This window comes from Acinonyx jubatus, chromosome B3, assembly GCF_027475565.1.
Source record: "Acinonyx jubatus isolate Ajub_Pintada_27869175 chromosome B3, VMU_Ajub_asm_v1.0, whole genome shotgun sequence".
Lineage (NCBI taxonomy): Eukaryota > Metazoa > Chordata > Mammalia > Carnivora > Felidae > Acinonyx > Acinonyx jubatus.
In genome coordinates this window covers 103495659-103511510 of record NC_069386.1, presented here as the reverse complement: position 1 = coordinate 103511510, position 15852 = coordinate 103495659, and the positions used below count along the sequence as shown (strand labels likewise).

Below are 15852 nucleotides of genomic sequence, written 5' to 3'. Positions count from 1 at the left end.
ACTGAACCTACCATCTTCAGTGTAGCAGTGAGAGAAAGATGGAAAGTGAGGATCTGGGAGACAGAGAAGAGAGACACGGAGGAAGCCTTCACCTAGAGTCTCTGGGAGGTCAGAATCAAAGTCATTTGCTGAAGAAAGTACAGGGGACAAGTTGAAAAAAAGAGAGGTTGAGGGGGAAATTGCGATTTTAAATAGAAGTGAAATCGACTGCTACTCCATTTTCTCAATTGATTCTCAAGCAGCCCTGGAGTAAAAAGGATCGATTTACATAGCATTTAATAAGGTTGCTTGTGCATTTGTTTGGTAACTTCATTCCAATAACTGTGTGACATGACAGGATGGATCTCCCTAATTACGTTTTGTAAATGAAGAAATCAAGGTGCTGCAGTTAAAGGCCTTCCAAGGTTGTACATCAACTCAAGGTAGAACTCTGTTCTTTTCACCTCATTTTGTTCACACTACACGCTTTGGAAGATTGTGCTACTTTACACAAATTACATGCAGCCAAGCAATTTTTTTAAAGCTCTCGAGAAACGCTGCCAACGTGCGCACTGTCAACAGAATCATGCCTAATAATCTTCTTAGTTGAACAAGATTCTTCACTAAATTTGTTTCATGGTTAGATGGGGGTCGGTAGCAGATGGTAGGTATCGAAAGCAGCTCCTTACAGCTAAAAGCTGTTGGCAAGAGCATTAGAATGTACAATGATGGACGACATAATATTCAATTTGGGGAAGGTAGTTGAGCCTAACAGGGTGACCCCGGGGTCAAACTCAGGCTTAGTCCTATTCATCATTTCTTGTGATTCTTTCAGCATGCATAACCAAATGTTAACAGAATCTGAAGACAATCTTAACTGATTGGTGAGAGAAATATACTAACAAGGCAGGGGAAAGAAAGTAAGAGGAGGTTGATGTGGTTTAAGGTTTAAAGAAAAGAAGCGAGGGTAAGGAATTGCATCAGGTTTAAAGTGAAAACATTTTTTAGGAGGCACCTGGCTCGGTCGGTAGAGTGTGCGACTCTTGATCTCAGGGTTGTAGTTCAAGCCCCGTGATGGGTGTAGAGATTACTTTAAAATGTTAACTGAAGAAATGCATAAAATGTGAAAACATTTTTCACCCAAAAAAGAAATGCAATTGTATAATGTACAGAATTGTTGAATCCCTATGCTGTGCACTTGAAACTAATATGACATGGTATGTCAATCAAACTTCAGTTAAAAAGAAAAAAAAAATTGGCCAACTTTTCCCCAGAAAAGAAAGTAGTAGGGAAGAATCCCTAAACTCTTTTTTTTTTTATTTTTTTTAACGTTTATTTATTTTTGAGACAGAGAGAGACAGAGCATGAACAGAGGAGGGTCAGAGAGAGAGGGAGACACAGAATCTGAAACAGGCTCCAGGCTCTGAGCAGTCAGCACAGAGCCTGACGCAGGGCTTGAACTCACGGACCACGAGATCGTGACCTGAGCCAAAGTGGGACGCCCAACTGACTGAGCCACCCAGGTGCCCCAGAACCCCTAAACTCTTGGAAGAGGACCAAGAAGAACATAGAAGATGATCAGAAGAGAGGTAACAAGTGTTCATGCAGACAAGACAACAAACTGTCAACCAAAAGGCTCAACTGAGTCTGGAGTTAAAACTGCAACTGACATGTTATCATTTGCTTTACAAAAAAGTGGGAAAAAGCATGGATTTATGTGTTTTTGCATGTATACGATATGGACATACACACAGAATATCGCTGAAAGGATAGAGAAGAAAATAATAACCCTGATTACCTGCTGTGAAAGAAACGGATGGCCCGCAAGCTAAATGCAGCCTACAGATTGTTGTATGTGGCCACATATTATTGAAACTTTGAATATCTTTAGGCGAAGTGTAAGTGCTCCGGTTCGGCATAATGCTTGTCAGTCTCTAATTAGCCTCATATCCAGCTGATCTCACACATTTATCTGCCTGGCCCTTGGGGGGAATTTAGTTGGCAGCCTCACACATGCCCACACTCACAGACACAGCCATATATGGAAACAGATAAACATAGAAACGGCCTTTACAGATATATATGGATATATTTCGAAGGGTTAGCAAGAATGATCTCTGAGTAGCTAGATTATGGGTGACTTCTATTTCTCACATGTCTAAATGTCCTGCTCTAAACAGATAGCATATTTATACAATAAATGATAAAAGATGGTTGATCTTAAGTTCATGTTTAAATTAACATGAGTTAGCAGTCTCTAACCAATCACAATCATGGCCCTTCCAGGGAGGTATGGGACAATGAACCTGATAGATTTGGCTTTCTGTTAGCCCTTTGCTACCCCTGTGCCTATGCCTTTGCACCTGTCTTCAACACCAGCCAGGGCAGGTGAATGTATACTATGGATAGATCATGCACATTAACAGACAAAGCACACCAGCGGGCCTGGTGTTCACCTCACAATAAAGGAAATATTTTAAGAGAAATTTTTTAAATTTTCATTTTCTTTAATTCTTTTCATGTTCATTTTCATTTTCTTTAATTCTTTTAATGTTCATTTATTTATTTTGAGAGGACGAGAGAGCATGAGTAGAGGAGGAACAGAGAGAGGGAGAGAGAGAGAATCCCAAGCAGGCTCTGTGCTCTCAGGGCAGAGCCCGACACAGGGTTCGAACCCACAAACCACAAGATCATGACCTGAACCAAAATCAAGAGTCAGATACTTAACTGACTGAGCCACCTAGGAGCCCCTTAATTTTCATTTTCATAGGTAATATTCTAATAGGTCATTTTTAAATTATTTAATAATAGCCCATTCCCACAATCATCCAGTTCCCTGACACAGAGGCAACCAAACTTATCAGGTTTTATACATATTATTTCAGACGTAGCCTATGCATTAAAGTAATTATAAATATATAATCTTTGAGAAAATGTTGCCCATGACAAGTCCATTGTTTTTATCTGAGTATTATAAAAATATATTCAAAATGTATTTTTTTACATAATGTGAACAGAAGTCACTTTCAATTTATTGTGGAAAAACATGATGCTTGCCACAACAGGTATGTGTCTATTTCATTATCATGGTGGCCACAGGCACCAGTGGTTTTCTCACTCTTCCTGGTGCAAGAGAAGCAATGAGACAAGCAGCTTAACCAAATATTTCAACCAAGCAAACCAACTGCCTTAGTGCTTTTAATGAGATTCCTCTAATCTGATCATTATTACCCCATTCCTTTTCCGTTGCTGACAAAAAGCCTATAGAGAATACCTAGTTTCAAAAGTGAAATGGGCTTGAATGTGAAAATATGCAACCTTATGGTTTTAGTGACAATTTATCTTTGTCAGAGGTAAGCGAATTCGAATCCAATCCATCATATTTCTACCTTCACATCTCCTACTAAACAATCCTGAGAAGACATGGTTGTGCCTGCTTCTCCTAAGTCATTTATCATTTTTAAAAGGGGAGAGAGAGAGAGAGAGAGAGAGAAAGAGAGAGAGAGAGGTTTTCCGCATAATTAAGAATCAAGAGCTCCCCCTGAGGATGCCAGGATTCTAACTGTGGCAGGTGTCTCTGCCGAGGGAGTTGGAAAAGGGGCTGGGATGTGTGTGGACGATGGCCCAAGTGAGATAAACATCCTTTCTTTAATAATCCATGCAAAGACCACGTTCAGAGGATTAGGGGAGAGGCATTCCACTTTATCATCAGGATGTTACCGCATGACTGGTGACCTCTGTGACCTGGTCCCGACTCTGGGGAACGAAAGTGTCTAGGAAGCAGGGGCCAGCTCTCTTCTCTCTCCTGCCTCTTCCCTGCTGCAGTCTGTGGTGTGATGGAGGCCCGCTGAAAGGTGAGCCTGTCGCACAAGTCTCTCCAACAGCCTGCCAGAATGTCGAGATGTGACAGGAAAGGTCATGACGCCCAAACAGAAGTCTCCCTTGGGATTTTCAGCTGTCACTATGCAGGGTAGCAAGGCTGTCTTCTACTTATTCCAGAACTTGGAATGTTGACTTTCCTGACTCCTCTTCTGACCAACCCTCCCTCCCCAGCTCCAAATTGGGAGGGCATGCTACCAGCGACTTAGAATGTTTGAGTTCAACTGCGCTAAGAACCAGACCTGAAAGGTCAGGCAGTAGGGGGTCAGTCCAACTGCTGAGGATTCCCACAGTCCTCCTATTTCATTTTGCTTTGTCTCTGGGCTGGCTGGCTCACTCCTCACAAGCCCATAGGTGGCCCGAAAGTACACCAGCCCTACCTTTAGGAACAAATCCTTTGCTCTCCTGAAGCCATCTGACCTCATCACCCCAACACCTCTTTAACAAGATGCTCTCTCTCCTGCATTGTTCTCCCTCTCAAAGCTTCTTTCTTTAGCAAATCTAAAAACAGACGTCAGGAAGAGATTAAAGTTAAGCATATCTACTTCAGGATTCTGCCAATCACTTCCACTCACCCACCCCCACTCCTATTTCACTCTGTGTCCTCAGTGCTTACAGCCAACAGACCCTAACAGCACAGCACAGTTTAATGGTAGGACGTGAATACTGTCTCCCCTTACCAGGGGACTCAGGAAAAGCACTATTGCTTCAATGGCTACATGACATCTGCCCCCTTTTCCCTGCTGAGAGAAACACATGCACAAAAATGTGCATTTCTATTTGTTGTAAAAATGTTTACAAAGTAATCACCTTAGTTTTACTTTTTTAACCAATTAAGGGAATGTATGCCATCTAAAGTATAATGTATCAAGACAGCCTCACTTTGGGTGAACATGTATGCTTTTCCCTCACTGAATGTGGGCAAGTCACATAGATTCATAGCGCCATGGACTTACTTTACATAGGACAGGAGTTGCCTTCAAAGGACCCTTACTCTTAGATTTGGGGTGCCTAACTGAAAGCAAAGCCTAAGCATGATAAGGGAGAGGGAGAGTACCTAAGTAACTCCCAGGATGGCCTTGCACCCAAGGGATATAGGGCTGGATAAATACTGGAGACCTGGCACTCAGTTTTTGCCTTGGGCCACTTGCAAAATCTTGTCATACAAATCTTCCTTGTCTGATGATGGAGTTACATCCCAAAAAACCTATCGTAAGTTGAAAACATAAGTTGAAAATTCATTTAATATATGCAATCAACTGATCATCATAGCTTAGCTTAGCCTACCTTAAACATGCTCAGAATCAACAGTTCTGAACCAACAGCTAACGCAAAGCCCATTCTACAATCAACGTAATGTATTGAATGTTGTCCTGAAAGTGAAAAACAGTACAGCTGTATGGGTACAAAATGCTTGTTAGTGTACGGGTCGTTGACCCTTGTGACCCCGTGCTGACTGGGAGCTACAGCTGGCTGTGACCACCCGGAATCACAAGAGAGTATGGTGCCACATATCTCTAGACCAGGAAAAGATCCAAATTCAAAATTCGAAGTATAGTTTCTAGTGAATGCGCAATCACTTTTGCACCGTCATAAAGTCAAAAAATCTTAAGTCAGATTGTAAGCTGGAAACCATCGGTACTGGGATAAAGAACATTATCATAAGAAAAACAAGAGAAGCTTGACGGTTTTAAGACTAGTGCTTGGAGATAATCTGAAATTAGTATGAAATGCCCTGTCTAATGAGAGTACCAACATTTCTAAAAAGATTTCTGGGTGAAGGCCTGTAAGGGCAGACATTGCCTGAGTAGCAGCCAGATATCCGATGCCAACATCAGTTATTCATCAAAAAAAAAAAATGACTGTGGGGTGCCGGGGTGGCTCAGACAGTTAAGCATCCGACTTCTGCTCGGGTCGTGATCTCGCAGTTCGTGAGTTCGAGCCCCACATGGGGCTCTGTGCTGACAGCTCAGAGCCTGGAGCCTGCTTCAGATTCTCTGCCTCTTCCCAACACGCTCTCTCGCTCTCTCTCTCAAAAATAAATAAACATTAAAAACAAAACAAAACAAAAAAGATGGCTGAATTCCACTTCTGGCAGCCTCACCGTGCCCTTGACTTTTTCTCTGGCCTCTCACTGCCTGCCCACCCCAAAGGGAAGACACTTCCCTAGCCTCTTAGATCTGGGTCCACTCTACACTCCTGGACCACACAAGCCATTTGCAGCAGCCCAGGCTGCCTTGACGCCTCTGCTGTCCCCTGTCATCTGACCCTTTTGGCAGCTGGTGGGTTCAAGCAGCACCCTGTCTTCAAAGATATGTCTCCCCTGAGTAATGGGTGCTGTGCAACCCTAGCACACCTCTGTACACAATTCTTTGGAATCTCACCCAAACCTAATACAGAGAAATAAAACAAAACGGGAGTAAATATAATATTGGGTCCATAACAACTTGTGATAGATATGAAGTTTCTATCATTAAGGACTAAAATGGTGAGGAAGTCAGTAGAATAGAAGAGAAGGCATTATAAAGCGTGATTTAAATTGACGTCCATTTGGAAGCAAAACAGTCTATCGGTGTCAAAATGGGTGGTGCATACAAATTTTGTGGGTAATTATCAGCAACAGACGTTGTTTATTATTATTCTGAGGCCTTATTTTTGGTGACAGCTTCGTTCTTCTAGAAAAGAATCCTGCTCACCATTAAACTACTTTCAGCTGGTCAGAGACACCAGCAACCTAGAGAAGGACTTGCAGTTGAGAGATGAATGGGCCCGGGAGAGGAATCAAAATGTGAGGTTGAGTTTTACTCTAATGACTTTCTAGGCACTAAACAACCCATTACAACACTCCTCTTTCATTGTAATTTTTTTTTTTTTTTTGCCATGGTGTCTTTGGCTGGGAAACATCTGAAGACATTTTTCTTGATAAGTACTAGATGAAAGTTTCAAGTTTCAATGGACTTTTTGCTATCATCTGAAGGTTTCCGTTGAATGCATAAGACAGCCAACATTCAAAGCTAGTTTTGAGGATTTCATCACCAAACGTTATTCCCGCCCCCCCCCCCACCTTCACTTTATGAGCCGAGCGGTATACTTAAATCACATGTACCTGAATAAGGTAAATGTTGAGTTTAAAGAATTAAGAGGAGGAGATATAAATCATTTTTCTTTTGCAATTGGAAGGTATATATTAATTAATTTTATTTTAAAAATTAAATCATATGATTGAAAACAAAAAAATAAGCATTTCAGTCTCATATCTGTGAAATAGTCGCTGGATGCTCTGAAGGCAGGAAGCAGCTTGGATGTCATATTATTTAATCATTTTCTAAATAAACAGCAACATATGTCCCAAACCTAAAAGTCTAACATAAATGTACTTTGTCAGCTAGACACTGAAACTTGAGACTAATGAACAGAAGGTAGAAAATTATTTAATGGCAAAATATGGTTGTAACCCTGAGAAAATACCAAAGAGCTTAAGAAGTCCCTTCAGACAGTGGCCAGACAAAACAAGAGCTTCTCTGACCCAACAAACAATCTGTCCCCAAACTAAGAAGGGCTGACAGGACCTTCCAGGTCACCACCCTGCCTGAAGACAGAGCAAACATCATTCCAGAGAGACAAGAATCACCCATTTGTCCGAAGAGCTCCTCCACTTTCTCCCAAAAGCCATCAAGATGCCTGCAGCCTCCACGGCCACTACCTCCTACTTTTCATCCAGCCTGAATCCGTCTTTGCTGTGATTCAAGTCTGTTCCCTCCTGGTTTATCCTTAGTGAAGACAAAGAACAGTCAGTCTGTCGCCATCTTCTCACACTGATAATCTATCATATACTTAAGACGATTTGCTGTTGAATTGTGGACTTTTTCTCAATGAATTATTCCCAGTCCTTTAGCCTCTCCTCTCGGACCTTTAGCTCTTCAATCGTACCTATGGCTCCCCTTCGAACAGACTTCATGCTGTCCCCTCCCAACTCGGAGTGCAGGCCTGGACACTGTATTCCACTGGTGTGCTGACAGTGCCGATTAGAATAAGGTTGTTTCACAACACACCAAGCAGAAACACAGAGAGGAACAAACACTAGAGACAGAAAGGCCTAACAGGCTTCCAGTCTTTGCTTCTAGGCTAGTCCCAAGATCCCAAGGCACCTTGTCTCCTAATAATAGCTACTTTTGCTTAGGTTGACTTCACTATTTTCTGACACTTGCAAACTTTTTCTCACAAGTACAACATCTGTGTTTAACAGCTGCTTCCAAATACCGCTGCTTTAAGACTGACAAGGCCCAGGTACAGGGCAAGGCAGAAAGAAGTTCTTAACAGCAAAATGCTAAAGCATTTGACCATTTGACCCTTTCTGGAGACTCTATCCCAGATATTGCCTCTTCCGTCTTTGACCCACCACCACTTAAGCTTCACGACTCCTGAGGATTTGATACTTCTAGCTAGCTCTACCTAGATGACTGGTCCATTATCTTGGATGATAACACCCAACTCAACATTCCCAACTGCACAGCCGTGGCCCCTTTCCCAGCCTTTGCTAGGGTTACAACCACCTGTTCGATGCCAACATTTCACAGAAGCTGAGGAAAATATAAAGTACATCTCACTGTCTGGGCCTAAAACATCCTACCTACTTGCCTTCTGCTGATTGATCCACAACTTATCCCAAAGTCACTGGATTCCTTACCAATATCTAAATCATCAAGGAATTTGCTATGCCAATAGTTAGCAGTGTAACCTTCAACAAAGTGCTTTATGATTCTCTAGTTCTGTTTCCTCATCTGTTTTCAGACTTTTTTTGTTTCTCTCAGCACTGGCACCTATGGACACATAGCCCAGTGGCCAATAGCCTTGACTGTCAAATCACAAGACTCCCCTTAGTCCCTGATCTCAATTCCCCTTTAAAAAGCTACTGATTTTAACTCCATGACTATTAATAGACAGAATAGCTTCCAGGCAACACACCTCCAAAAGACTGTCCCCTGGAAACATGTGGCATCTTTCTCAGTCTTTGAATTTTCCCTTACCAAAAAAATAAAAAGGATCCTTCTGAATATGCAGAATTCTACTTAACATGTGAAACCTACTCCAACTCTGGCTCTTTTACCTAAAAAACCATTTTTAGCATTTTGAAACATTTTTATTTCCATACCATGTAACAGTTATATCTGCAATTATTTCCCTTCCTCCCTTCCTTTCTTTCTTTTATTTCCCTCAAGTTTATATCTCTGCATTAATCCCCCCTGAATTCTTCTGTTTTTATCTTCAGTTACTTCCCCAGCTTATCTAGCCTAAGGCTACCCTTACCTTTCCAAATTCCCATTCTGGGATCCTCTAAGAACTTAACCAGGTTTTATTTTCATTTAATTTCCCATCAATGATTAACACTGCTCCTGAGCAGTGAACTTCTATTTAAATAATCAGCCATATCAGGGGAGAGGTAACATGGCTTACTTGGACAATTTTGTTGTACACATTTTGTATCCTATTTCTAGACTCCCCTCCGTAGTCTACCCACAGTTGCTGGGACACTACACCCAATCCATTATCCAGAAAATGGAAATAGTTAATTCTAAGTGATTTATTGCAGCCCCATCTCTTTCATAATGTCATAAAAATTTATAACACTTAAAAGCCAATGATCCCTGAGGTCATTTATCCTCTAGAAAGAACAAGTTTGGTCTTGTGGAGCAGAATCTATTTCAGGTGCAGTTCTCATATTATAAGACATGTCCCTCAGTGCACAACATCAGGGCAGCCTGTAAGCGCCCAGCATCCATTTGGTGCCCTGATGGTGCAAAGCCCATTAGATGGAGGCAGGTGGGCTCTTACCATTCAGAGGTAAGGACCAGCATTTCAGCAACTCACTTCAGCCTCAATGTCAGATGTGGTTTCACAGAGAGATAATGATCCCCTTCAAACAATAGGAAATCACTGAGGAAAGTTATTATGTCACTGTTAAAAAATGTACTTGATTATCCCACCCTAGCTGCTACCTAATCTGAGTTTTATTTCTAGAGGCTCCTGAGTGGGAAGACTTAAGCGCTTGCACATTCCTGGCTCATGAAGTAATTGCATTCAATGTACACCAGATATTGGTAGCAGAATGTGAGCAACTGGTGAATAAGGGGGTGAGGTAACTGAGGAATGAGGTAGCAGTCAAAGAAGGCACAAATCTACACCAGTGCGACAGAGCTCTGACCCCCTAACGCCAGTTGGAGAAAAAGGAAGGATCCAACAAATGAGGGCTGCTTACAGAACACCAGCTGGCCTGACGTGACTTCTCCAGCACCATCTGCCTCCAAACAGGCTCTCACCTGGGCTCCAGGCTGCTTCCTGGGGGAGCCCCAGGCTATGAGCAATACTGATCCCCACTGACAGCCACCCCTCCAGAGGGCCTCCTTTGGGAGCGACCAGTTGTCCAGGTATTAGATTCAGTCTCTCACCCTCAGGCAAGCGTGAAACTAACCTTCTCTGATGACCTTCTTTCAAGCCTTCTGCTCCCTGTCTGCTCCTGTAAGTAAGCAGTTCTCTTAAATTCCTGATAAAAAGGAACACAGACATATTTCATATCACTGAAAGTTGGGCTTTCCACATTGCTCCCACAAAATATTATGTAGCCTTTTGAAATGATGATGCAGTTATACTTACTGACCAAAAAAGAGTTCACGCTAGATCGTTAAATTGAAAGTGTAGTGAACATTGATCTGACAGTATTTTTTTTTAAATAAATGTTTATGTGAATATTTTTTGAGGCATAAAAAATATTAACCGTGGTCATCTCTGGAGAGTGGAATTATAGGTTATTTTTTTCATTTTGCCCACCCATGTTTTCTAATTCTTTGATGAATGTGTACCATATGTATAATTTTTTAAATAAGTTAAGAGAAAGAAATCCAGTCTCTAAATATGTGGAACAATTTTTTCCCCTTTTTTTTACATTAGGGACTTTTGAGACAGCAGTTGTTGAACAGGGACACTACAGTTCCCTAACTCTGGGAGAAATCTCCATTGGCCACAAGAGTTCCCTAAGAGTACTGTGCCCCACAAAAGAACAGTGGAGCCTTATAAAGAAAATTGAGGCCTTGGAGAACCACTGATTAAACACAGCAGAATTGCAGGAGGCTTGAAGGGAGAAGTCCAAGTAACATGACTTTAAAAATTTGTTTAAAGGAAATAAAAGTACCCTTTAAATAAAATATATTGATTTTGAAACCTTGACTATGACCTTTTCTTGATGATCAAAAGCAGAATTTTATTCATAACCACCATAATTTTCGTTTTTTATTTTTACCACCACTACATAATATAAAACATCTGCTGCCCTTGGACTATCCTCCAATTTGCCCACTACCCTCCATGTATCCAGGCCCACGCCTCAACCACAATGCTGTTTTTGACTGTATTCTTTCTGTGCTTCCTATCATCTATACAACTTGTTTGGTTTCAATAATATAAAACCTTTATGTGATTATTTAAAATTTAATGTGTATATGGCTTCATCTCCTAAGAAGATTTAAGTTTACTACCAAGAGATCTTGCGAGCTGTCCCCAAATACATTTTTTTCTTCTTCCAGAGTAATGGACTTCCAATTTTACCTGGGGCACATAGCCAGCCATAACAAAGTCCACACTTTCTAGCCTCCTTGCTGTTAGAAGTCACAATGTGATTAAGTTCTGGCCAGTGTGAGATAAATAAAAGAGCGGTGTGCAACTTACAGGAAGTGCCTTTCAAGAAAGGAAGCGTGCTCTTCTTTTCTCCTTTTTCTTGGAAATGTTGATGTGATGGCTGGAGCTCAAGCAGTCAGCTGGGACCCTGAAGTGAAAGTCAGATGCCAGAGAATACAGAGCAGTAAGACATGGATACACTGGGCCCTGATGATATTATGAGCCTTCCCTAACTGCCTGGGTTGTTTTCCTCTAGATTAATTTCATGTAAGAAATAGATTTCCGTCCAGCTTAAGTCTTTGTTACTTAAAAAAAAAATTTTTTAAGCTTATTTATTTATCCTGAGAGAGACAGAGACAGCACGAGTGGGAGAGGGGCAGAGACAAAGGGAGACAGAGAATCCCAAGTAGGCTCTGCACTGCCAGCACAGAGCCCAACATGAGGCTCGAACGCACGAAACAGTGAGATCATGTCCAGAGCTGAAACCAAGAGTTGGACACTTAACTGACTGAGCCACCCAGGTGCCCCTAGTCTTTGTTATTTTGAAGTTTCTGTCACTCACTGACGAACCAAATCCTAACTGGTAAAAATGATGAACACATTTTTATTCACTCCACAAATATTTCTTGAGTACTTACTGTGTGCCAAGCACTGTCCTGGTGCTGTAATATAGCACTGAACAAAGTAGACAGAATCCCTCTCCTCTTTTCCACTCATGGAGCCCACATTCTAGCTCAGCATCCACATAGCTCCTAACACAGTGCTATGCACATGGGAGGTACTGAAATAGCTGATGAATAATTCAACAATGAGCCCTCCTGTTTATCTTTTGGCTTAAAACTGATTTTGTGTTCATAAATCTGACAACCTTTGTACAAATAATGCTCAAGGGAAAATTCACAACTACTTTTTAAAAAGAAACGTCATTGGGGTGGCTGGGTGGCTCAGTCAGTTAAGTGTCCGGCATTGGCTCAGGTCCTGATCTCATGGTTCATAAGTTCGAGCCCCGTGTCGGGCTCTGTGCTGACAGCTCGGAGCCTGGAGCCTGCTTTGGGTTCTGTGTCTCCCTCTCTCTGTCCCTCCCCCACTTGCATTCTCTTTCTCTCAAAAGTAAACATTTTTAACAATTTTTTTAAAAAAGAAACAAAATTATTTAACCAACCATTCCTGTTACCATACTCCCCCCTCCACCAAAAATAGGCAAACACATTAACAAAGCCTATTGTTGCCTTTTGAGTTATAATAAACAATGACAGCCATTTTGATAGCTCAAAATAATGCACTGTAGTGTTAAACATACTCTCTATGCATCCATTTCCTTATCCATAATGAGGATATGTATATGACTGTTGTGAGAAGTAAATGAGATAATGTCTCAGAAGCAGTTAATAAATGTTAGCTATATTCAGTTGATAATAAATATTAACAGCTTTAAAAATAGTCATAATCCCTAATTTAGTAATTCCATTTCTGGGATTCTATCCTAAAAAAACAATCCTAAGTATGAGGGGAAATTTTATGAAAAAAAATTGCTCATCCCAGAGTCATTTTTAATAGGCACAAACCAGAGATTTAGTGGCCTTGCCCTGCCACCCTGACTTTTATCCAGTGGAGAGCTCAGGCCTTGTGCTCTGGCCCAAGCCAAGATCTATAAACCTAGGACTAGCTGGGAAAATATAGACAGGGTTAGAAGCAAAATTAAGAGAATTTAAGTTCAGCTTCCTGGCAAGTTAGCCTTACCAGAAGGAACAGTTCAAAATGTCAAGTACATCAGGGTAGAGCAGAGCAAGAGAGCCAAAATGAAGCTTGACCTCTGAGATCAAGCTCCTTGAGGGAACAGTCTAGAATGTGGATTCTGGAGACATGCCCTGAGAACGGGTGGGGAAAGGAAGGAAGAATATCTCAGGCACAGTTGGTGGGTGGGCCAGAGTTGCTGGGTCCTGAATAGAAATAAAATAAATTTCCATCATGGGAGGAATGGCTAAATAAACTATTGAATACAACAATAAAATATTATATATCATTTAAGTACATATATAAATATATATAAATATATACACACTTACATATATAGAGTATATACTTATATATAAGTTTATATATAAGCATGTGTATATATGTGTATATACATATACATATTTTTATGTATAGGATAGCAACTATGGCATATGCATAGAAAAAATACTTAGAGGAACCACATCAAAATATTAAGAATTGTTTGATTAGTAGAGTAATGTTGATTTGCCTTATTTTTGAGACAGAGACAGAGTGTAAGCAGGGGAGAGGCAGAGAGAGAGGGAGACACAGAATCCGAAGCAGGCTCTAGGCTCTGAGTGAGGCTCAAACTCATGAGCCATGAGATCATGACCTGAGCGGAAGTCAGATACTTAACTGACTGAGCCAGCCAGGCACCCTGATTTGCCTTTTTTAAAATTTTATTTAATGTGTAGGTTTTAAATAACTTTTAACTTAAAAACTTGGGTGTGAGGACAAACAGAAAATTAGGCACATTTATCTAAATGTTACAATGCTATCTTCCACAAATTTGTTTTTTAAGAATAAAATATGTGTGTCTTAGGCAATGAGCCATATTTTCAGCCTCTTAAATCCTTTCCTCTAAATATCAACTAATGAGATTCTGGAGAAAGAATGTTTCTCCCTTGGCCTAGTTTTGGCTTTGGGGGAATAACTGTAACTCTTTCCTAACATGGGATATCATTTAGGGGACAAAGCTCAAAAAAGTCATTTATGGGATAAATGCTAGTGGCCAGCAAATCACTGGGTCCGTTCCAAAGATTCTAACTTCGTAAACCTTACTCACACATTACATAAAGAAATACAAAAGAAAGCAAAGGCTACAAATATAAGGACTGTTACATTCTTCACATTGTATGTTCTTTTCGTTCCTATTAGGAACTTCTTGACAGAATGGGTGTCATTTCAGTCTCTGAATTCACCAGAGCACAAGTTCATCTTTGATTTTGGTAACTCTATAGCTATGATCAGAATCAATCAATCCATACAACAGATTCACCACATGATTATCAATTTCAACCATTAGGCCTACTAAAGACTTCCCATGAATGCTCTGAATCAACTGAATTTAGGCAAATATTTAGAATAACATCCTTTTATCAAGGATTGATTTTGAATTTAATTTTTTAATTGTATTTATTTATTTATTTGAATTTTTAAATTTTTTTAAAAGTTCCTCTAAACACTTGAGGAAATGTAAATGTGTCCTAGATATTACATATAAATGCGTTTACATGGGAAGGCAGAGACCTCTCACTTTAAAAATCAAGTGGCAAAATAGCAAGTAAGGTATGATTTCATTCTAAGAACCAAAATACATATATATGCATAATTGGCTAGGGATCTGGAAGGATATACAACAAAAGGTACATAGGAATCCTCTCTGAATAATAAAAATAGTGTTTCATATTCTTATTTTTTGCTTATTTGTATTTTTAAATTTTCTATAATACACATATACTGTATTTGTAATCATAAAAGATTATTTTCAATAAAAAAAAACTCCCCTTACAGTTGAAAATAGAGTTCTTTATTTCCTGCTTCTAGCTAAGTACAACATTCAGAATAAAATGTCAGAACCCACTAGAAAGCCAGAAATGTGGGAATAGCCTCCACTTAAGGAATATAAATTTAAAAAGAAAATCTCATGGGGAAAAAGATGCTTCTGCAAGATTTCCCTGCCCGAGTTTGCCAGTTCAAAGACCTAACACATTTTGTATAAGAATTTAATAAATACATAGACTTTAGGATTGTTTACAAAAACCAAATTCTACTCTGATCATTTTGTTTCATGAAACTCTCTAGGCTGCAACTCTATATCCTCATGTCTGCTTATAGCATTCCCTTTAAAATGTAACAGCTAGAGGAACTAGTGATATATAGGACATTTTTTATATTTTGGTAAGCCTGAAATATTCATCTGTTATACTTAAATATAAAGGTAAATTATTCATTGACCACTTCAGCTGTAATGATTCTAAAGCATCTGTTATTTACCTAGGCAACAGTTCTCATATTAAAATAATTCTCTGAATCAGCTCTTGGCTCCGTGCTGCTACTCCTTATGTTTAACAGATAGATTGTATCAGCTCCAAAAAAGCACTATGAGCCAAGGAATAAATAACCATTTTCAAAAGCATAATAATATACCATAGTTATATTATAGTTAGAGATATGATGATCAGGTAAATAATTAAAAGCGACAAGTCTAAAATCAAACAAAATGATCCCAAGGAAACAAAAGGCACTTTTATGTCACCTTTCCAGCATTATATGTACATATAAAGAATG

The 15852-nt window shown here is 40.0% G+C and overlaps 1 long non-coding RNA gene across 1 annotated transcript in view; it reads right to left on the bottom strand.

The window, feature by feature from the left end:
• Positions 1–13510, bottom strand: part of LOC128316045 (uncharacterized) — a 162664-nt gene extending 149154 nt beyond the window's left edge. Inside the window, exons 1-2 of the long non-coding RNA XR_008299428.1 lie at positions 11578–13510; positions 10328–10399 (exon numbers count right to left, since the gene is read on the bottom strand). This is a non-coding gene — a long non-coding RNA (uncharacterized LOC128316045). The remainder of the gene's footprint in view (positions 1–10327; positions 10400–11577) is intronic.
• Between the last annotated feature and the right edge of the window lie 2342 nt (positions 13511–15852).